At 39.6% G+C, this 23,136-nt stretch overlaps 1 long non-coding RNA gene across 18 annotated transcripts in view; it reads left to right on the top strand.

Annotated features, from left to right (window-relative positions):
• Positions 1–23,136, top strand: part of LOC141419243 (uncharacterized) — a 157,198-nt gene that overhangs the window by 55,057 nt on the left and 79,005 nt on the right. For 12 of the 18 annotated variants that reach the window (XR_012444007.1, XR_012444003.1, XR_012444015.1 and 9 more), the window contains exons 3-5: positions 4,506–4,665; positions 6,633–8,138; positions 19,022–19,158. This is a non-coding gene — a long non-coding RNA (uncharacterized lncRNA). The remainder of the gene's footprint in view (positions 1–4,505; positions 4,666–6,632; positions 8,139–19,021; positions 19,159–23,136) is intronic. The other 6 variants (XR_012444020.1, XR_012444010.1, XR_012444019.1 and 3 more) reach the window with 2 other exon arrangements.

Here is a 23,136-nt window from a genome sequence, read left to right as displayed (position 1 = left end):
TCAAATGAAAGAAAAAAGGAAGGAAAACAGATTTTCAACAAAAATGCCATGATTTTTATTATTTCATATTTTATACTAAAGTGACATCATATGCCCAATATAATGAAAATTAGTAAAACAAATTCATGAGAAAGGGGTAGTGTAAGAAGTCATAAACTAAACCTAGAAAATGTTCACTGCATGACAGAAAAGGTATCCTAACAGAGTTGATAGGAACAAAGACTGGAGACAGACTGAGTTGGACTCTAGGCTCTTCTATTCATTTCTTGCTGCATTTCAGTTCACACTCAGAACTGGGCCATGGGAGTAGCAATAGTGGCTGCCTCGTGATACACTGTGAGTCCTAAAGAGTATTATAATATGTAAAGAAGGTGAACTAAATCTTGTGAGCAAACAATCTATTAATAACTCACAAAAATTTAGGTAAATAAATGAGGTTTATACTAACCAGTAAGTCATAGTTTGAGCAAAATAAGTAATACGATAGATGTATCAATTATAAAATGTATCATTACTTTTCTTTCCACATGTCTTGAGAGGGAACTGTGCTATTCTTTTCAAGATGATCTTTTCACTCTACCAAAACCTCCACTCTACTAAGTTATTTAGTTTTTTGTTTTTCTGCCAGGAATTGAACCTAGGGCCTTGTGCATTAAACACATGCTCTACCACTGTAAGTTTTGATGTTGAAATCACCAGAACTTGACAATGGAAGCTTTGTAGGCCAACTTCTATCCTTGCCTATGAGGTCCATCATGTTATGACTGCCTTTGACCAACAGTTTTACAAGAGAAATATTAAGATGCATCTTTTTGAAAGATGTGAAAATATGATTAATATGATAATCCAGTGGGATAGCAATAACCCCCAGTCCTTTCTCCATAGTGTCCCCCTCCTTGGCTGGACAGTCCAGACAGGCATAGTGACCAAATCTCTCTCACAAAGTGACTCTGTGGAACATGTGCTTGTTTGCTCGAATCCCATTAATTGCAACACTTCTTGAGAAACTGACTTCCTTAATGAAGTAAGCTAAAGTCTGCAGCCCCCTGGCCCCTATTCAGTCTTTATTACAAATTGTTCTCTGCTCCTCAGACTTTCCAGTATAAGTCCAGAATGCCTCCATTTTTCCATTATCCCTTTGTTTTTGTGTTCATCTTCTCTCTGTGTAACTAACAAAATTCTCTTATTTCACATTTTGTTGTGTTGCTTCTTCTATGTTTTACTTGACCAACACACTTGATTGTAACTTTTGTCTCAGCCAGTTCAAAGTTGCCCTATAAAATGGCTATATTGCTATAAATAATAGAGTTAGGGTTAGACAAGAGCCAGAAGTGAATGTACTCTTATAAACAAGTTTCATATAAACTATATTCCTTGACACAGACTACACACTCAGCATTAGATCTAATACATTATATATATTATCTATGTACCAGAATGAACAAGTATCTTAATACAGGCACATGGTTAATATTAGAACCAAACCCAGGCAGTGTCAAATCTGCTAGAACATGTACCCAAGTGAAAACTAGAAATAACAAAAATGTAGCATACCTGGAGAGGCAATTTAATTAACTATATTTCAAAAATTCCATTTGGATGCACAGTAAAAATAACAAACAGACCCTCAACATTTGCACAGGCATGGTAGCTTTCAATGTGCAACAATTCTGTATCTGTCTGTTTCTTCATTCTCATTTACATTTCAACTCCTTGGGACTGCCATGTGCATGTGGATCATACAAATCATTTATGATCAGTCACTGTTGATCATGATTTCTATAAAATGCTTTGTCATGCTGACTTACTTCTTTGAATGACTCTTATTTGGGAGAGGTGAAAAATGTAATGGACTTTGCACATCCCCTGAAAAGCATTATTTAATGAAGACAAATCTCAAGTAATTTATAATTTGGGTATTGAGTGCATTTGCACCTGTAGGTTCAGGTGCTTGGAAGGTAGTTATATTTTTGGTGGAGTTTGAACTCAGGGCTTCACACTTGCAAAGCAGGTGCTTGAATGACACCTCCAGTCCAATTTGCTGCAGTTATTTTAGAAATGGGTGCTCGAAAACTCTTTACTCTGGGTCAGTCTCAAATTGTGGTCTTCCAAGTATTAGCCTCCAAATAGCTAAGATTCTCAGGACTGAGACTTCTCTAACAGTAGGCTCATTAAATGGAATCATTTGAACTGAAATATAAGCATTGTGTACCAATTTCACTCTCAAGTTCTATTCAGACTAGAGTGTGGAGATACTGTTGGATTTGCCTCATTAATTCTTCCACAAGTTTGGATTGTTTACAATGGCATCTTCCTGAGACCTCAGGTGCCATATTAGTCTCCATGCATTCTGGTTACAGGTTGGTGAGTGTTGTGGGAAATTACACCTTGCTTTTATGAGAAGCTAATATGTTTGTGTCAACACTGTCCTCTGTGCCTTTGATATCACTGTAGTGCACTTCTGTGCCTATCACCTGTACTCTTAATCCTGAGTACTCACAGCTCCTTAATACTGTTGGCATTCTGCAGTGTGTTACTTCATATTTCATGTACATATCCACGTTTCTCCTTCCTGGCCTACCATTCTGCCTTATTATCTTTCACAAAAATGGATGAGGGAAGGTACTCACAACATACATTTTAAGAGCCTATGAAGGGTACATTGAAATGAAGAATAAATATGGAATTTAGTGTCACCTATCTGTTCCAAAAACTCAAATTTAATTACATGAAGGAAATTATTGTGTTTTAGCTTCTGCATTGTAAATGAGTCCATTGTTCTCAGGGATAAAATTATGAGGTTGGGCAAGTCAAAGTTTCTGAATAAAAATAAGACATAATACAGCACCTAAATATCAGATATCATGATATCAGAAATGATAACTGTGGTCCAGGCAGGCCATCTCTCACTCCAGTTCTCCAGTCCAGGAAAGCTAGTTTACTCACTAAAGCTATGAATGTGGTATTAATAAAAGATATCTGATTACAGAATACAATTTCAAGAGTGTTGACTCTGGATTTCATGCAGTACAGTATGCAGTTTCATGGCTTTTAGCGATTTAAATGTGGTTTCAGGACATGTACCTAGAGGTGCCCAGCAGAGAAACGTGGTTTTGTACAGGGAACTGTGTGGGGAGAATGCAGAGCCAACCCTGTGGGCTTCATTTATCTAGCACATGTGCAGAATTATCATTCTGCCATTTTGCATCTGTACATCACTGCATGGAGGGTGGGGAAGTGTGAGACCATTGTCCTCTTTTATTTTGTGCCATACTTTCTACACCTAGGCACTACATATATGTGTCACTCACTTGTCTTCACCTTTTGAGTAACTCAAGTTCATACGTCCATTTTCTGGTCTTTTCAAGAAAGGACTTCTGAAAATAGAGTAAAAACATCTCCAGGAAGATATTAGTAAAAAGAAATTCAGCATCAATTGGGCTGCAGTATAACTCAGTGGTAGAGTGCTTGCTTAGCATGCACAAGGCCCTGGGAAAGGGCAGAGGAAAGGAACTGATCTATGTTACTAAAGAAGTAATAAGAAATTATAAACAGACAAACACTTCAAGAATATTGTCCCTTCCTTGGTTAACTTGTTTCATGTGACCATTGAGATGAATAAATCTAAAATGACTATTCAGGTACTTTCCAGTGCTAATATGGAATCTCTGTAAGAAATATCAGTGAATACATGGCACATGAATAAATCTTGCTATCAAAAACATATATGCAAGAGTGGAACCAGCCTCTACCAGCCAACTTCTAGTGGGGCTGTGGGCAGCTTAGAGGTTTCCTGTGGGCAGGAATGTCATGATATCCACCACCTCTTTCCACATCTGGTAGTCTCTCCAAGACATCACCCTCAATAGGGAACAATTCAACCCAATGGTCCTAACATTTAGGTTTTTTCCCTTTATTTCAGAGAGTTGGAGGCCCTGGGAGAACCCAGCACTATCAGAGTGCGGTGGGTAGCTACTGTGTTGTAGCTGTGTCCACATTTGTTTCTGGTGATGCATGAGGGAAGCAGTCAGCAGCCAGGGTGTCCTTTGTCTGAAGAAGAGGCTCAGAAAAGGGGCCCCACAAAAGTTATCCTCCTTCCTTGATTATGAAACAAACAGAACACAGAACCCTAGGGGCCAGGCAGCCACATTCCAGAGTTGCAGCCAGCTCACTTGACCTGAGAACATGGAGAGATGAGGATATTCTTTCACTGTTATCCAACTTCCCCTGCCTCAGACTTCAGAAAAGTCCAGAGTAGGAGTCTAGTGTAGGTTTGGAAAGGATTAGATTTCTACATAGACCTACTTGCCTCCGGTAATTTTCCAAGTGGAGTGCAGTGGGAAAACAGGACTGGGAAGGGCAGAGAGGCTTCACAACATTTCTGACTGAGCCACCACCCAACCAGTTTGACAAACCATGTCCCATGTGTGTTTCAATCTGAATATTGAACGTAATTCTTTATGTGCAGGTATCATTTCACAGTATGTCAGTGAGACATTTTTCAGTTTGTCACAGCTTCCATGTTTGAACCGCTCTGCCTCGTCCCCACTTCAGAGGAAAAATGACTCTACCCTTTACCTGGATGAGCCCATGAGGATTAAGAACAATTCATTAAGGCTGGCATGCTGGAGAAGCTTGTGAGCCATGTGTAGAATTCCATGCTAAGTGAGTTTACCTTCTTTGTTCTGTCTTCTTATGTATCTACCAAAGCTTTACTGCAAACAGCCAGGTACTGGATCTGCTCTGTAAAAGGTGAGTGCAACACCTTCAGGCCAAGTGGCCTCACAAGCTCCAAGCCTCATTATTAGACTGCTCTGCATCATCCAATAGGATGTTGCCTAAACTAAGTGTGATGAGCCCTGGAAATGCTTTTTTTAGGTCTATGTGCCTCTTGTGTTTGACTTTTTCTTCCCCCATGAAGAAACCCACTGCCTCATGAAGTTCCATACCCTATCCAGGGGATCCCTGAAAGATGCATTTCCCAATAGTACCCAACATCATAGCAGGACAGGAGGTGAGGTGAATACCCTATTCATATAGGCCTCACAAACCTACAAACATGCCCAGCCTCAAATAATATCCTGGCCACAGCACTGTGGCCTCCCTGTGGATCACAGGCCAACTTGGCCTCCCAGAACCCTTGGCATGGTCTTCCTGGTCATCTCAGTCCCTGCTACCACTCCTCATTGCTGTGGCCCATTTGTGGTACTGCTTCCTGCCCCAGGCAGCTTGCACCCAGGACACAACCTGTGCTTTCCAGTTCTCCTTGCTCCAACTTCATCTCTGCTGCCACAGATGCTCATTGTCCTGGTGGTCCTTGTTCCTGCCACGCCAGTCACACCCAGTACACTGCCCTTAGCTATGCCAAACAAAGCCTGGGCTCTGCCTGCACTGCCACCTTTGACACTGTATTTCAAGACAGTTGCCACAGACCTGTAGCTGTTGGGGTGATCCTGGTCCCCACAGGACACATGTGCCCTACACACAGCAGCATCAAACCCTGTGCTTCCCCTGCATTGCCTCCACCTCCACACCAACCACAGTGCTGAACATGGACCAGAGACAGACAGTGGATCGCTCTAGATGTGCCAAGCCCCTATCCCATAATTTTCATATGGATTACAGCCTAGATGAGCCTAAGGGATAATAATCTACATTCAGATTATTTTGTGTGTGGTACTGGGGCTTGAACTCAGGGCCGACAACTTGAGCCACTCCACTAGCGCTTTTTTTGTTTAGGGTTTTTTTCAAGATAAGGTCTCACAAACTATTTGCCTGGCTTTAAACCTCATCCCTACTGATCTCTCCCCCCTGACAGGTGTGAGCTAATGGTACCTGGGTTAAAATCTTTTAAACTAAGGTCATAGGCAAAAGCACGAAAACTACCGATGCATAATTTATCCTTTTACCTTTATGGAAAACAATATAATTTCCAACCTACCATTCACACTTCAAAACCAATAAATCTCCTTTCAGTATAACGAACATTCCTACGATGAATGTTTGAATTGAAAATTAGCCATTGAACTCCCAGAAACAGACATCTGAGAGATGTGAGCTTATAGAAATCAGGACACATGCACTTACGTGTTTGTGGCAGTAGTGTTCATGATACATGCAAATGAGACATTAGTCAAGTATCAAGCATAGTAAAATAGTAATGAACAATATAGTAGAGGATAAATGTACTGTTGATCATGTACAAGTGTTTGTGATATTAACACATACCTACTGTATATACACACTGTGATGAAATATGTATTATACAAACATATATAAGAATAGAATGATGTCTTCAATTAAAATGTTGCACACATCATGGATGCATTCTGAACACAGAATATTAATTAAAAAAAAGCAGCATATAGAATTAAGAAGTGAAATTATATGAGCACTATCCCTACTGCTTAAATACATAATCAAAAGTAATAAAGGTATACCGAGCTGCATGGAGGGCTCTTCTTTATTGGTAGAAGAGATCAAGGTTGTGAACAAATACCAGAAGTTACTGGAGAGCCAGCAATATATATATGTAATGATTTGGATGCTAACTTCTATTTTTGCATAACAGTAGTGTGGACTGTTTTCTTTCTTATGTATAGATCACATTCTTCTTTGATTGTATTTTTCAGAGTGTTTCACTATGTATACCATGCTGAACTCTAACATGATTTTCCTGCCTCTGCCTTCAAGAGCAGGATGTACAAATATGCACCACAATGCTCAGGGATAAGAACTTTTCTAAAACACAATAAAACCAAGAAACAACTTCTGGACTCCAGGCAGAAATCTTGCAAATTCTGGAATTCAAGTCAGTAAGCCCTCTAAAAAACAACATTGTGAATGCCTACCTCTGTTCTCCTTATCCACTCTTCCATGGGAGCCTGGACATTTTCCCTTTTTTTCCTAGTGGTACTGGAGATTAAACACAGAGCCTTGTGGATGCTAATCAACCTCTCCAAAACTGAGCCACACATCAGCTTTGTTACCATTTCTTATGACATTTTCATCATCTGAAGCACAGATCTTTGCATAGAAACCAGAAGATGGTGTGTAATATGGAATAAATCTACTCAATAGATGATGACTGATACTTGGAACATTTATGTACTGTGTTAAATCAAATCCCCCAAAATACTAGGCTACCATAAAAAAGAGCACCTATTTTTTGGCTATACTGAATTTTGACTCAAGGCCTTGAGCTTGCTGGGAAAGCACTCTACCAGTAGATCCATGCTCTAACCTATTTACCTATTTCTCCTCTCAATTATTTGTCAGTGAAAAGAGCTACTGTAAAAAATAAACCAGGAGTACCACACACAGTTAGACTGCATGGATGTGTTCTGCCTTCCAATAATAGCCATATAACTAAAAGATGCAAAGAATGAAGCAGATCCTGCATATGAGTTACGAGATAATAGGCCAAATACAAATTCATTTTCCAACACCTACATGAAAGCAAGCTTTCCACCACATTCTGCTCCACTCTCCAGCTTGACCTTTTTTTTAGTGAGACTGGAGTTTGATCTCAGTGCTTCATGCTTGTAATCAGACTCTTTACCACTTGAGCCCCACCTCCAGTTCATTTTGGACTGGTTATTTTGGAGATGGGGTCTTGTGTACTATTTTTGCAGGCTGGCTTAAAAAAGTGATCCTCCTGATCTCAGCCTCCCAAGTAGCCAGGATTACAGGCATGAGCCAGTGGGTCAGAGCTGGCTGAACTTCCAAACCTCCACAGGACATGTAAGAACTGACACTGCTTGTTGCCTGCATTACAACTTATCCCCATGCTTAGGTTTCTGTATCCTTGTTGCTCCCAATCACTTAAAGGGGAAAACAGTGGGTTCTTCTTAAGTTAATAGAGGATGACTGCTTGAATGTACACTGATAAGCTTCTGAAGATAACTGACAGAACATTACCTGGAAGGAATTGCTGAGGGATCCCATGGGTTTCTCCCAATAAATGCATGCACCTGCATTTTCACAAATTCTCTGAAGAAGTCGCTGGAAGATGCTGCTATCTTATTTAAAGTCAATCTTCTTAAACATGACTTCATAAAGCTGAACTTCATTTTCAGTTGCAAAACCTCTGTCAGATGTGGTCCTGCATGAAGGAAAACCATTCAGAAGTACCTTGAGTAAGTAGAATTTAAAAGCTGTGTTTGCATTTATGCAATTTCCAGAATTTGTGAGTATCTCTGGCAGGAAAATCATTGACTGGCCACAACACATCAGCAGAATGTTCTGAGATAGGAATGGAAGATAGGATTCATGACCACATGAAAGGGGACCACACCTGACTAACCTTTCAAAACAAAAACCTTAAATAGCACCTGAATTAGGGTACAGCCACAAACCATGACCAATACAAATGCTATCCTAGTTAAACTTTGCTTCTGGTACTTGAGATCTGGGAAGGAGTCTAGTCCTGTTATATATGTGATTTCCAACCTGCTTCCCAGTGCTGAGAGCATTTGGGTATTAAAACACACATTTGCATATTCAAACATGGATTTAGCTCTACTCTCTCCTAATGTACTATACACTACACAACAGGTTATCTAATTCCATTAACATTGGAATTATGCCATCTTCATATTGACACAGGCACTAGTTCAAAATTCAAATTTCAGGCACATGTTTGACACTGTGAATTCTAAACCGAGGTGGAAGTTTATGGTGAATGTATTATGAAGCCCCAGGTGTTGGCCATGCACACTCAAGGGGGAACAATTGCACTTAACAGAGAGATAGAGGAAAGTCAACCAGAACCAATGAAAATACTACCAAAAATGAAGAAATAGTTAAACTCTGGCATTAAATGTTAAATAAAAGTATAACTGCAAGATGAATGTGGAAATGTTTTTATGACTAAGAGGATAGTTTTAAAATCATCTATATCAGAATAGGAGGTAAACTGAAACAGTGTGTGTTTGAAAGCTGACGATAAAGAGGAATAGGCTGGAGATGTCTACCATTTCTACATACATAAGGTTAAGTACCTTAAACTTTGGGATAGCAGCAGTAAAATCTGCAGAGCACATTCTGGTAAAGGAGCAAGTTTGAGAAGTTTGAATTCTAATTTCCACAATTGCACCTTGAATGATGAGAATCAGGGAACAACATTAAAAAAGGGTTACCAGAACAAGCAAGAAAATCTTTAACAGAGAGTTGTATATTTAAAAATCTCTATTATGTATGGTAGTTTGTTAAGGTTTCAGACGTAAACTTGTTTGAAAATAATTAAGTGCTAAACATAAAAACAAAAACAACCTAAACCTCACTCTCTGTGACCATCAAATCCAAAATATACATTTAGTACTGCTGTCCACTCCAGAGCCTCCCAGAAGCACAGACCCCATCAGTTAATATCCCTTCATAGTGAGCTCTTAGCCACATCTCACTGTCTGGCAGTGACAGCTGTGCTAAATGATGATGCACTTTCTGCTTGTGGCTCAGCCTTGGAGATCGTGGTTTTACCTGGCTTTTGGCCCAAGGGAAAATGTCTGGGCCAGTGTCCTATGGTAATACTAGAGTCTATGCTACACAGGAAAAGTACTTTAGAGTTGCTTTTTTCTTAATTTGATATTCCCATGATAGTTCATGATAAAAATTTTAAGCAATTATGACAACATAAAATAACATCTACCCAAAATTGTCTAATTGCATTCTTTTTTCAATGTGAATTCCTAAGTTTTCAAAAATGGTTCTTAACTAATGTTTCAAAATTGGCAATAACCACATTGTTAGCAAATACTCACTGATGTTATCTTGCTTGATTCTATTATAATTCTGTAAGGGAAATAATTCATATAAAATACATTGAAACACAGACAGAAAATGCCTTTTCTCCATGTTGAAATCGTACCTAGGGACTGACGCAAGCTAAGAACTGCTATACCATTGAGCTACATCCTTCCCTCATGAAGGTATTCCTTAAGCACAGGTGTTAATAGAAAGATCAAAGTGAAGACATTGGAGGTGGAATTGCATAAATTAGAAAGCTTTCGTAAATTTTCATTTCCAAACATTTTGAATTCTTGAGCACAGATTTCTCTTTAAAAAGTAAGCCAATTGACCCAAAAAGATGGTACATGCATAGTGCATATGTGTTTGTGTGTGTATATATTAATAAATACACGTATATGTATATATATAATGTATGCATGTATACATGTATACTATGTATGACTATGTGTGCATGAATATATTAACTACAGTCCTAGTTGAAAATTCCTGAGTTTGTCAGAAAGACTTTTCTCATTGTGCAATTATTCCCTATTGGTGCATAATTTATTATGTCTGTCTTTACTGTGTCCCATAGGTTCTGGTAAGTTGTGTTTTCACTTTCATTTGGGTCTAGGAATTTCATAATTTCTTTCCTTAGTTTTTTCAATGACTAATTAATGTTTCCAAAGTGTGCTGTTCAGTGTCCATGAAGGATTTGCATGCTAAGCATGTTCTCATATACTGAGCAATGTCCTCAGCTTAGCAATATCTCTAGAATTTCAACATTGCATAATCTAAGAAACCTCATGCATACTTTGATTGCTACCAGTATTATCTAAGCTTCTAAAGGGAATCCATTTTTACTTTTTTTTTTTTCCTGTGTAGGCTTGGTATCGTGGCTTTAGTATATGTGGAGGCTTTGTGTTTTGTATCTATTTGCTAGATATTCCCAGAGGATTTTGTTTTCTTTTTTATGTTAAAGTGACAAATTTTAGGTAGTGGCCCAATACAAAGATATTATCATTTGTTGACCAGATATTTACTTGTTAAGATGAATGTCTAAAGGACCATGTAACAGCTAAGTGGTAGAGTTCAGGCCTTTCACATTTGAAGCACTTGAGTTTGTTCCCTAGCAGTGCAAAAAACTGACTTGCTGATGTTTAGCCATATGCAAGGTGTTTTGATATGCAAACCTTTACTAGAGATATTCTGGATAACAGAAAACAACAGCATTCCACTAGGTTCTACTACATATGAGGTCATCAGTGTCATTTGTATAAACTATGAGCTCCCATACTATAGACTCCATGAATCAAATGGAACATTTATGTAGTCAAAGGATTTAGGGAAAGGTTGACATCCCTGAGCTCCTTCAATCTGGCAAGAAACTGAATACAGTGGAAGCCACCCTCTCCTACATGTGAATTGCACTCCAAAGCCATTATTTGGCTATCTCTTGTCTTAGGTAAAACTTACATGCTGTGTTTAATTAGTGGCATTCTGTTTCCATGATTCAAATCAGAATGGACTGATGCAAAAGTGTTACAGGCCCAGAGTCTGGAAGAGAATGTATTTGGGAGATAGCCCAGTATGTAACCAGTCATTGTAGTTTTGTTGTAGCAGCAGTCTGAAAGGAGATATTTTTTTTCCAATTTTTCATCCAAAGACCTTGTGCAACTTATTGCCTTCCCAAAGCTTCTGGAAAACACAGCAGAAGTTTACCTAAGCATCTGAGGTGAATGTTATTTTTTTTTTGTTCATTCGTTTGGAAGACTGCAAGAATAGAACTGGCTGATTTCATTTTGCAAGGAAAATGTGCAAATGAGTTACCATTTCCCAAACACACTAACATATATTGTTTTTTATATATCATTAAAATATTTTTGTCAACCAAACATACTTACAGGAGGATATCATTGATGCCACATACAAGTATTCCTACAGAAGGTATAGAGCACTATTACCTTGTCTTAAAGATTGTGTTTAGAGGAAATTCATGGGTAACTTTGAAACTGTATGTTATAAGTCTGGGGTTATAACTATTAGGTCATGTGCTTTGCAAGACACTGTGTTCACTCCACAACCTCAATAAAATCCCCCAAACCACCACCAACAACTACAAAATGCAATGTGTATTGTATCCTTTTAACATGGAGGGAAACTACAGCAGAGAGCATTTTGAAGTAGGAACTGATGCCAAGCGCTGGTGGATCATGCCTGTAATCCTAGCTACTTAGGAGGCAAAGATCAAGAGGATCTTGATTTGAAGCCAGCCACTGGATGACAGTACATAAACTCTATCTCAAAATACCTAATAAAAATCAGGGCAGACCAAGTGGCTCAAGTGGTAGAGTTCCTGCATAGCAAGTGTGAGCCCTGAGTTTAAACCCCAGTACTACCAAAAAAAAAAGAAAAGAAAGAAAGAAATATGAACTAAACAATACTCATTGGCCATATGTATAAGTCTGCAATGTTTGAAAAACATCAAGTGCTAAACATAAAAACCAAAGAACAGAAATACTAAGAGTGCACAGTGACCATTGAAACCAAAACAAATAGTGAATGAACACTGATGTCCATTCAGGAGCCTCCCAGCAGCACAGACCCCAGCAGCTTAGATCCCTTCATGTTCAGCCCTCAGCCACATTGCACCTCTGGCAGTGATGACTGTGCTGAATGATGAAGCATAGCCTGCTGCTGGGTCAGCATTGGAGATCACCATACTTCCTGGATATTGGCCCAAGTGAAAAGGTCTGGGTCAGTCTTCTGCAGTAATACTGGTTCTCAAAACAGCCTATGCTAAACAGGAAAAATACTTTAGAATTGCTATTTTCTTAATTTTGTATTCTCATGATAGCCCATGAATAAAAATATTAAGCAATTATTACAACATAAAATAGCATCCACTCGAAATTGTATTTTTAAGTATTTGATCCAGAAGTAATTTAATCGTTGATATGTGGGTGGAAGGAATATCTAGATGGTTATATCCTGATGGGGTCTTGTGATCTATTTTCCTTGACTCTCCTTGACCCATGATCCTCCTTCCATTTAACTAAGAATACTGGTGTGAACTACTGGCGTTGGATTTCAGTGCATTAATTTATGCTATCTCATTATACAAATGCAATGGATTTCAATATTTACTCTCAATCATTACCATTTCCTCCTTCCCCCCTCATAAGTCCCCTCAAAGGATATACATATTACTATCATAGTCATATATATATATATATATATATATATATATAGAGAGAGAGAGAGAGAGAGAGAGAGAGAGACTTTCATTTACAGGTAGATAGATAGATAGATAGGCATGTGGTCTAGCTTCCACATGAGAGGGAATGCATAAAAATTATGTACTTTTGAAGCAGGGTTACTTTTGTTAACATGATCATCCCCACTTCCATCCATTTATCTGCAAACAAGACAATTTAATTCTTCTTTGTCACTAAAAAATAATCCATTGTTTATATATACCACATTTTCTTAATTCATTCATCAGTTTTAGGGCATCTGGGCTAGGATATTGTGAACAGTGCTACAATGAACATGGGTGTGCAACTGTCTCTATTGTATCTTTACTTACATTCCTTCAGATACATGCCATGAATTGTTTTCCCTCAATCATATGATGATTCTATTGTTAGGTTTCTTTGGAATGTCCATAATGCTTTCCACAGTGGTTGTTCTAATTTACATTCCCACCAACACTGTATAAATAAGGGCTCTTTTTTCTGCATCCCTGCCAATATTTCTTGTTGTTTCTGTTCTTGATGATAGCCACTCTGACTGTAGGGAGGTGAAATCTCAATGTCCTATTAACTTGCATTTCATGTATAGCCCATGATTCTGAGTATTTCTTCATGTAGTTATTATTGACCATTCTCTTTTGCCTATTTACTCATTGGGTATCTGATTCTTCAGGAGACAAGGTATTTAGAACTCTCTTACATTCTATTAATCAGTTTATTAATCTCTTATCAAATGTACATCTGGCAAAGATTTTTCTACCCTTCTGTAAGCTCTCTTCCATCTATTGACCTTTCTATGCTGTGCTGAAGCTTTGTACTTTGATGCAGTTCTATTTCTTAAGCTTTTCTCTTAATTGTTAAGATACTGGAATTCTATTCAAGAAGTTATTGCCTATGCTTATAAGTTCTATATTTTCCCTATATTTGTTTCACAGTTTTGGGTATTACATTAAGAGCTTTGATCCACTTCAAATGAATTACAGTCTTAAAACCTGGGGTCTAGTTCCAGTCTTTTACATGATGATATCCCAGTTTCTGAGCATAATTGTTGAAAAGACTGTACTAAAAAAAGGGAAAAGGAAGGATGAATGAAAAGGAATGAAGGAAAGAAGGGAGGAAGGAAGAAAGGAATGAAGGAAAGAAGGAAGGGAGGAAGGAAGAAAGGAAGAAGGGAAATAAGAGAAAATCTGCACACTTCATAGAAATGAGTTTCTGAGATTCAGAGGAGACAAGAGGGAAATACTTGATGACTTTTCCTCATAGAAACTAAATTAAAATAAACACACAAGGAAGGAAATAAAGAATCCAATATTCTGTGAAGAAACTGACTCCTTCAGTGAATATACCTGGAGTACTCTGATCTTGTTAGTGGGTGTCAGCAGAATCCAAAGAAGTTCTTAGCCACTTGATTCATAAGGGTATGGAATATATTCCTTCTGGAGGTGATGTAGAAAAATCTACCAATGACTCCACATCCGTTATACCAAGAAATGCTTACATGGTTCTCAGACAACTGCATTGTTCTAGGCCGATAGGGAAACCTAGTCACCAGATGAGGTTCCTGTACCTTAAAAGACAATCAAGGGTGCAGGCTTTATATAAGTTAGGATGAGGACAGCCATCTTCACCACTGCTTCTAGGTAACTGAGAATGATTTCATGCCAGCACACATAAAAATTAATCCCCAGGCTTACCAGTTTTAAGTTTCAGAAGAGGTCCCTTCTAAATGATATGGGCCTATGCTTGGCTAAAACAGAGCAAGTAGAAACTGATCAGTTTAGCTAAGGTGTGAACTGCTGAATAGAAATGGGAACACATAAACAGAAAAGGGAGATGAAATAGATAGAGGAAAAAGGGTATTGGATGGCAAATGTGGCAAGACCTGCTGCATGCATATATGGAGAGAGAAAATAGACATTAGACTAATGCTTTCTCAGATTAAGAAAATGTGTATTTATTTTACAACAGAATTTTATTCAGCCATAAAGATATGGAATTTTGTCATTTGCAGGTAAATGGGTGGAATTGGAGAACATTATCTTTTTTTTTTTTTTTTTTTTTTATTTTTATTTTTTTTTATTTTTATTTATTTTTTTTTCATTTTTCTTTTATTATTCATATGTGCATACAAGGCTTGGTTCATTTCTCCCCCCTGCCCCCACCCCCTCCCTTACCACCCACTCCACCCACTCCCGCTCCCCCCCTCAATACCCAGCAGAAACTATTTTGCCCTTATCTCTAATTTTGTTGTAGAGAGAGTATAAGCAATAATAGGAAGGAACAAGGGGTTTTGCTGGTTGAGATAAGGATAGCTATACAGGGCATTGACTCACATTGATTTCCTGTGTGTGGGTGTTACCTTCTAGGTTAATTCTTTTTGATCTAACCTTTTCTCTAGTTTCTGGTCCCCTTTTCCTATTGGCCTCAGTTGCTTTAAGGTATCTGCTTTAGTTTCTCTGCGTTAAGGGCAACAAATGCTAGCTAGTTTTTTAGGTGTCTTACCTATCCTCACCCCTCCCTTGTGTGCTCTCGCTTTTATCATGTGCTCATAGTCCAATCCCCTTGTTGTGTTTGCCCTTGATCTAATGTCCACATATGAGTGGAGAACATTATCTTAAGTGAGTCTACCTAAGCTCCAAAATTCAAAGGCCATATGTTTTCTCTCATATGTGAAATATAAACTGAATACAAATAAAAGCAATATTATGAAAACCAGCTCATACCAGGGGAGGTCACTAAAGGGAGAATGAGGTTAAAAGGAGGAAGTTTAGAAGATGAATATGGTTGATGTACTTTCTGTACAAGAAAGTATTTAGAATTTTTAACCATAGCACCATAAGAAGAGTGCTAAGGCAGAAAGGAGAATAGAGGGGATGAACCAATTTACGTGTAATACACATATGCATGGAAATGTCAGAAGGAAACTCCCCTACCTTATACAAACAAAAAATGTCTCTTTGCAAAAACAGAGAACAGGATAGGAAAAATCAGTCCTATTTGGGGGTTAGCAACAGTGGGATGGGGCTAGGATATAAAGAAAGTGTGTAGGAGTATGAATACAGTATAAATATTTTGTACTTATATAAAAATGGAAAATTAAGATCTGATGAAACTATTCCAGGAATGGGAGAAGAGGCATAAAGAGAATGATGGAGGGGGTGAATTCAACTATGATACACTGTTAAGAACTTTGATAAATATCATGCTATATCCCCAGTGCAACAATAATAAACAAGAAATAAGTGACAGGAACATAAACTTTACAAAGGAAGCCTAATGCATTCTCTTTATTCTATGAAAAATTAAAGCAGGGCAGCATTACACTACTGGTGGAAAGGTGGTAAGCACTGCAGCATCTGACATGATAGGAAGGTCAAGGTTTCCCTCAATATTGGCCATTCAGGAAATCTGAATTGCTTTGGAAATAGTATATATATTTCTTTGCAACAAAGAGGCTTGACTGTAGTGGATACATGGGCAAACACACTCTCATACATGTGAATCCTCACATAATAGCTGAGCCCTGATCTACATAGTTAGGTACAGATGTTCATCCATCCCTTTGAGATGTGTTACGTCTACTGTTGCAAATTGTGCACGGTCTTCTACCTCATAGTGGGTCATCATATCCACACTCCTAGAGAATACTGTAGGAACTGCAGATTATCAGGTAAATTCTGTTTGCAAGTGATTGCATTAAAATCCATGTTCCAAGGGGAAGACAACTGAAAGTCAGTGGTTTTTCCTCACCCAGAGGGTAGATATTATCAACAATTCCATCTCTCAGGAGGACACAAGAGATAACAGATACTATTCAGGAAGTAGACTGGCTAGGCATTGTACATCCCACTCAGAGGACATAAAATGTCCATATGGTTGGGCTCACAAAATAGTTTTCTGCATTCACCAAATGTTTTCTGCAGCTTACCCCTAGATATAAGTCCAAAGACATGTTTGCCTCACTTGGAAGAGCCAACAATTGGCTGTTTATGTGCTCCTCCAGGATTTCTCATCTAGCTCCACTATTTAAGAGGGTTTAATGGCTAGAGACCTAGTCATCTTTCGAGAACCATCCCAGTACACACTGGAAAATTATGATATTCTGTTAAATTCATCAGATTTACGTCTCTTGAAATGGTCACCCCACTAAAAGTCCTTGATCATCTGGTATCAAGACGATGGTTAATCAATATCCAGAATTTCCTGGCAAGAGGGCAGGGACAGTGTCAGGGTGGGGTGGAGGAGGGCTCTGTAAAATTCCTTAGTGTGATATGGCTGGGTAAAGCCCAAGAAAATGTAGGAATATCAAGAGCCCTGAAACTAAATAAACAAAACCTCTTCTATGTTTACTAGGATGTGAGAAGGCCTTCATTTTCCAATTTAGCCCAAATTTTGAGGCCATTATACAATCTCATAAGGACACAGAAATTGTGGGAATGGAGTAGTGAAAAGGTTTTACTCAAGTAACAGCCTTAGAATTCAAACACAAGATAGATTTGTGACCCATAGAGGAATGGGCTGAGTCCTCTGATTGAGTGCATGCAAACAACATGTGCTCACTGGCTTCTAGTCACCTTTGTTAAGGGAACAGAGGAATGCTACGCCCTGTTACAAATCCAGGTCTTGCAGTTTACCAAACTGTTTAGCAAATAGATGCTCTAACTGGCGGCAACTGGATTACCCTAACAAGGGTTGGATTAATTGTCTGTCTGACCCACATTAGCCTTAACCCAAAGTAGAACTCCAGTTAGGAGGCATGCATATTTTCCCTCATATGTATTCAAACCTTTGGGGAACCACAGGGACTATTGTGACCTTTACAACTTACAGTCGGTTTAAAATTAGTTCCAAATCCATCTTGTGGGAAATAAGGTGAAGTATATGAGGGAGATGGGACCTTGTAAGGATGTGTGGTACATACATGAGTGTAGTGAGATACCCTGCCATATGTACCACGTGGATGAAAACAAGAATGGCAATAGAAGCCAAGGGGAACAGCTTTAAGCTGCCTGGTGACTGAGTATTAAGGAGCCATACCTAGTCATTTGGTGTACTTATTCCTAGAAATCGAGGAGTGTTGGTATTAGGTCTTCTTTCTTTAATGGTCTGGGAGAATTCAGCAATAAATCCATCAGGATCTGGGCTTTCCTTGTTTGGGAGGTTCTTTGTTAATCTCATTGCTTGTTATAGATGTCTTCCAGTTTTTAATGGCCTCTTGGTACAATTTTAGCCATTCATAAGTATCAAGAAATTTATCTATTTCAGCTTCATTTGCAGTTGGCTTGATTATAGGTTTTTAAAGCATTTCTGTATGATCATCTGAATTTCATTGGTTGTCCTATTCCCTTTTTCACCTCTAATTTTATTCATTCTGGTCTTCTTTCTTCTTTTAGTTAATTTGGCTAGAGGTTGGTCCATTTTGTTTTGTTTTATTTTTTAAACAGCATATTGTTTCACTGATTCATTGTAATTTTTTTGGTTTATGATTCATTGATTTCTGCCCCGATTTTTTAATCTCACACTATTACTTTTGGGTGGGCTTGATCTTGCATTTCTAAGTATTTTTGATGTGTCATAAGATTATCTGATGTCAAATTTTGTGATATGGGAATTCATGGCTATAAACATGTCTCTTAAGACTACTTTTGCTGTATCCCACATGTTCTAGAATGTTGTGTCACCACTTTCATTTGATCTTGGAATTTCTTCTTCTTCTTCTTTTTTTTTTTTGGCAGCTATAGGGTTTGAACTCTGGGCATTATCCTTGCCAGGCATTTATTCCACCTGCCCTCTTGATAAGTAAAATGTTCTCAAGATTGTTCCCTTCCCCCAATAAAGGTGCTAACTATACCAATTCACCTAAGAAAGCCCATGAAATCAATGGCCAATTAGAAACCAACCCCCCCAACCCAGAGTTAAAACATCCCTAAAAACCCCAGACTTTGCCTGAGCAGGGAGTTACCGATTTCTGGGCTCTACTGCACTTCTCTAGCTGTAGGCTTTCCCTTCTGTCTAATAAATCCCACTTTACATTCCAGCTTTAGCTCATCATTCAGCTGCCTCATGAGCCAGTTCCCTGGCCTGTGAAGACAAGGAACCTCAACACCAGCCTGCAACACTTCAACACCAGCAAGTAACCTTTGGTGACCCATGAAGGGACCAGTCTTCAACTGAGGTTGGTATAGGTTGTGCCAAACTGGGAAAGGTTGTGTTGGAATGTGACCATGACCAACTGGCCCTATGATGGAGTCTGTTCTCCAGGAGAGCCCCCTCACCATGGCCTAGCTATGGTGGCCCTCTGAGGTCAACCTTTCTCTCTCTCTCATTAAGGATGGCTTCTCCTTTGAGAACCTGAGGAAAAGCTCTGAGCCCATTACAGTAAGGCAGGCAATCTGAGAGAACTCAGATGCCAGCCGAGGGCTTATACTAGACTGCCAGTGCTATGTGGGTGAAGCTGAACTTGAGTGCACCGAGGCATTTTTTCCTCTCTTTAAAATCTCTCTCTTTCTTTTGAGATCTGACCCGCTTAGGAGGAGGTCTGAAAACAGGCAGTGGAAAGGAAAGTTTCCGTTCAAGCTATAAGGGTGTTCTGGCCAGGGCACTCCCCAGTGTAGCCTGAATGGTGGAGATGCAACTTCCTGACCCACTCTGAGGTTCTAAAGGCAGCTAACTGTAGGACCTCTCCAACAATGTCCAAGGCAAAGAGACAATCAGATCTCTTATGCTTCCTTCATGGTTTTACTAACCTGCCACTACTCCCCTTAAAAGGGATGAGAGGAAAAATAAACATGCAGGCACGTGTACTTAGGGAGGGAGGAGGGGTGACAGACCTCAGGATGGGGTTGCTCCTCCTGGGCATAGAAGGGGACTGTGGCACTTTGCACAAGCCCCATTCCCAGCCCCACCTTACGCCTTGGGCCTCACCAACCCAGCCCTTGAAAGCTAATTGTTATCTCAAGGTTATAGTCCCAGAAGAAGCAAAATGGGCATTATTGTGGTCTCTAAGCATCTCATTTAAAATTTTCTATACTTTTGGCCTCACCATAATTTTTTTTACCTCCAAGTATTAACACTAGATATTGTCTTATGACACTATGATCACCTTACTTCCCCGAGTACATTTCTCTAACTTTACAGGCACCCCTTCCAAGGATAAATCCCTTTAAAGAGGCTGCCTATTATTAGATAAAAGGCAGGAACCTAGAGCTTTTCTCACTGTCAGTCAGGTGGCCTAAACCAACCAGTTCAGTTTCCTCGATCCTGGTCACAGATGGTGGGGAAAGTCATGAGACAGGGACACCTGGTCTCGTTAGTTAGGTCACTCCCAGTCAGGACACTGACAAGAAGGGAACTGACCCAATTGTTGTTGCTATTGTTTTTCTAGATGGGAACTTCCCTTTCCACTCTTCCAGCCTCAGTATCCAAGCAGTCTCCACTGGCCTATCTACTGAAACACTGGAAGGGCCTTGACCCTAACCTCAAAAAAAGAAAAAGACCCTCATCTTTCTTTGTACTGAGGCTTGGCCTCAGTATCCCTTGCATTACCAAGAGAAGTGGCCTTCACAGGGTTTCTTAAATTACAATACCATACTCCAATTAGACCTTTTCTGTAACAGGGAAAAAAACTGGATTGAGGTACCCTACATACAACTTTTCCTTCGTTTCTGAGACCACTCAGAATGCCTCCATAATTTCTATTTAGATACTCAAACACTGGCTATTCTTTGTAAGCCACAGGATAAACATGAGGAAGTAGCACCAGAAAAGCCCCTTATCAATGACAAGGCCCCCACCCCTACTGCTTCAGCCTCTGCCCTATCTTCTAAGCCACCCGAATATTCAGAGCCTCCTAAAGGGTGCTTCCCCCTTCAACAGGCCGTGGTAGGAAGAGGGCAAGTCTATGTTCCCTCCCAGTTATCAGATCTAAAGGAGATTTTAAAAGATCTGGGAAGCTATACTGATGCCCCAGACCAATACATCCAAGCCTTTATCTCTGTGATGCAAACCTTTGAATTGGCATGGAAGGATATTATGCTTCCACTAGACCAAACATTTCCTCATTAGAAAAACAATGGGTTCTGGTAAAAGGCACTCAGGTTGGAAATGATTACCACTTAAAACAAACCCCAATACCCATGGCACCTGAAAATGAAGAAATCCATGTGCCTATACCCACAGGGGCACAGAGAGTCCCCTTGGCAAATCCACGTTGGAATCAAAAGGGTAAGGAAGATGAGTGGTGTCGACACCACTTCATCCATCTTATAGTGGAAGGGCTAAAAAGGGCCAAGATCAAACCTCTCAACTATTCCCAGGTGACTGTAGTACAGCAAGGCCCTGTAGAAAACCCCCTTACCTTTCTACAGCATCTTAAGGATGCTATCAGAAAGCATACTACAGGGGACCCAGAGTCACAGGTGCAAGAGGTTCTCCTCAAAGATAAATTTCTAACACAGTCAGCTCCAGATATTCATAGAAAACTATAAAAGTCTGAGGCTCAGTGAGAAAAATCATTGGACCAATTAATGCAGCTAGCCATGTCTGTATACTACAACTGGGATATTACTAAAAGGAAAGAAAAAGACAAGAAACACCATGACCTCATTGCAGCAATCAGGGAGGGCCCTATCCAACTCAGGCCTACATCCTGAACTTGCTACCACTGTGTACAGGAGGGGCATTTCTGCAAAGAATGCCCAAAAGGGGGACTGTCTGGGAGATAGCCCTACCCACTTCTGGGACCCTGCCCTCTCTGCAAAGGTACCCAACCACTTGAGGTCTAATGCTCCTGTACCCAGATACAAAGCAGAGTCCCATCTCCTATTGACTGTAGGGTCCCAAGGCCTCCTGTGCAGGCTCCACTTCTTTTTTTTTATTGTTTTATTTTTCATATGTGCATACAATGCTTGGGTCATTTCTCCCCCCTGCCCCCACCTCCTCCCTTACCACCCACTCCACCCCATCCCTCTTCCCCCCACCCCCTCAATACCTGGCAGAAATTATTTTGCCCTTAACTCTAATTTTGTTAAAGAGAGAGTATAACCAATAATAGGAAGGAACAAGGGTTTTTGCTAGTTGAGATAAGGATCAAGCTCCACTTTTTAACATCAATGTTGAGGAGCCTTGAATAACCATAATGGTAGAGAACTAAAAGGTCATTTTCCTGCTAGACAGTGGAGCCCATTTCTCCAACTCACCTTTCTCTCCTGGTCCCCGGTCCAATGATGAGGTTATCATTTGGGACATAACTGGAAAGCCCCTAGAATGCTATTTTTCCCACCCTCTGGTCTGCTCTTGGGGAGACCTCCACTTCTGTCACTCTTTCCTCTTAGTTCCTGAAACTCTAGTACCCCTGCTTGGATGGGATTTACTATCTCAACTAAAAGGTCATATTCTCTCCCCCCAGGCAACTATCTCTGCTGCCCGCTCCTTCATCAAAAGAAATGGTCTCTAAACTGAAGAGAACACCCACAGAGTGGGAGAAAATATTTGCCAGTTACACATCAGAAAAAATACTGATAACCAGAATATATAGGGAACTTAAAAAACTAAATTCTCCCAAAACTAATGAACCAATAATGAAATGGGCAAGTGAACTAAACAGAACTTTCCTAAAAGAAGAAATTCAAATGGCCAAAAAACACATGAAAAAATGCTCACCATCTCTAGCAATAAAGGAAATGCAAGTTAAAACCAAACTAAGATTCCACCTCACCCCTGTTAGAATAGCCATCATTAGCAACACCACCAACAACAGGTGTTGGCAAGGATGCGAGGAAAAAGGAACCCTCTTACACTGTCGGTGGGAATGTAAACTAGTACAACCACTCTGGAAAAAAATGTGGAGGCTACTCAAAAAGCTAAACATTGATCTGCCATTTGATCCAGCAATACCACTCTTGGGGATATACCCAAAAGACTGTGACACAGGTTACTCCAGAGGCACCTGCACACCCATGTTTATTGCGGCACTATTCACAATAGCCAAGCTATGGAAACAGCCAAGATGCCCCACCACCGACGAATGGATTAAGAAAATGTGGTATCTATACACAATGGAATTTTATGCAGCCATGAAGAAGAATGAAATGTTCTAGTACTCTGTACTAGATTTAAAGGATGCTTTCTTTTGCATTCCTCTGCATCCTGACTG

The sequence above is a fragment of the Castor canadensis genome, chromosome 19, assembly GCF_047511655.1.
Source record: "Castor canadensis chromosome 19, mCasCan1.hap1v2, whole genome shotgun sequence".
NCBI lineage: Eukaryota > Metazoa > Chordata > Mammalia > Rodentia > Castoridae > Castor > Castor canadensis.
The sequence above is the reverse complement of the archived record's forward strand: the minus strand, read 5'-3'. Positions and strand labels throughout refer to the sequence as shown.